Consider the following 1,651-nt stretch of genomic DNA (forward strand, 5'->3'; position numbering starts at 1 on the left):
TCTGGAAGTGTACTTCCCCTTCTAATAAAGCTTTTCTTTTCTACTGTATTTTGGTGTCTTGCTCGATTCTTTGCTCGAGACATCAAGAACCTGGACAACGTGCCTGGAGAGGATCCCCACTCTCCGGTAACACATATATATGTTTATCAAATACATATCTAAAATAAAACAGAACAAATAATTCCATTTCTAGGTATATATTCAGAGATACTCTTGCACATGAGTACTAGGAGACACATTCAAGAAAGTTTACTACCAGCATTGTTTATAAAAGCAAAAAAAAAAAAACCCGGGAAAAACAAAAAGGATGGCATGGAAGTAGAGCAACAGAAACTCCAGTAAAAGCACTGAAGAACGATTTTACAATATCGAAGTTGAATTGTGTAAACTCTTTCACCTTGCAATTCCATTTGTAGACATATGCTTAAAAATTCTTGCCTATGCGCAATATGATGTGTACAAGAATGCCCATTAACTCGTGTTATAATGGCAAAAATCAGAAATTGTTAAATTACTAAATTACTAGGAACGGGAGAATAGATAAATTGCTTTATAATCAGACAATCAAATTCTATTCAGCAGTTACAATGAAAAAGCTAGAACTACATGAATCAACATGGATACTTTCATAAACATAATTTGGGGCGATAAAAGCATGTTAAACGATGGTGTCATTTATGAAGTTTAAAAACATACAAAACAATATGTTACTTATATAGCTGCATATTTATGTAGCATGTATAAAAGCTTTCGTGGGAATAACAGATACCACATCCAGGGGAGGAATTAACTTTGGGGAAGGAGAGGGGAAGAGTGAAACTGCAGAAGGGGTTCCCAGGGGGCTCACAGGGAATATTAGAATCCGAAGCAAATATGGAAAAATGTTAAACTGTGATAAAGTTAGCTAGTCAGTATATAGGTATATATTATTCTGTAACTTTATATATGTTTGTAATATTTAATATAAAACATTTTCAAGAAAATAAATTTTCAACTGTAGAGTCTATAAAAAGAATAAACTCAAAGCATACATTAGAGAAAAAACTTCCAAGATAGAAGTTACCAGTAAAATCAAAAGCTGGTTCAATAAATATGATCAAGAAAAAGAAAAAACAACTTAAATATAATGTATAAAAAACTAATAAGAACAATATGAGATCAAAAAATGTTAATACTATGGCCAATTTTATTCCAATAAATTTGAAAATGCAGATAAAATGGCTACTTTTCTACAAAAAAGGATTTATCCTTTACACAGGCACCACACCCAGATGACTTTACAGATGAGTTCTTCAAAACCTAAGGAACAGATCATTTACAGTCCAGTTCATATAAAAAAAGTTCATCCGCCTGATTCATTTTGATACCTAGCATAAACCGATATCAAAACTAGACAAGTTCTTTAGAGAACTAAAGAAAACCAAAAGCCAATCTCACAAACAATAACACAAAAAATCCGAAATTAAATACACAGCAAAACTGCATCCAGCAATGTACTGGAAGCATACATACTAAGATTGTAAGGATAGCCCAACTTTAGAAAATCTATTATTGTAGGGTAATGGAGAAAAGCTATATGATCATCTCTACGACTTATACTGAAAGTATTTGGTAACAGTCAGTACACATTTCTGATTTTGAAGAACAATAA

At 32.1% G+C, this 1,651-nt stretch overlaps 1 long non-coding RNA gene across 2 annotated transcripts in view; it reads left to right on the top strand.

The window, feature by feature from the left end:
• The window catches only part of LOC105295003, a 26,290-nt gene that overhangs the window by 901 nt on the left and 23,738 nt on the right, over positions 1-1,651 (top strand). The gene's annotated exons all lie outside the window — the stretch shown is intronic.

Source organism: Pteropus vampyrus, unplaced genomic scaffold (genome assembly GCF_000151845.1).
Source record: "Pteropus vampyrus isolate Shadow unplaced genomic scaffold, Pvam_2.0 Scaffold98, whole genome shotgun sequence".
NCBI classification, from domain to species: Eukaryota; Metazoa; Chordata; class Mammalia; order Chiroptera; family Pteropodidae; genus Pteropus; species Pteropus vampyrus.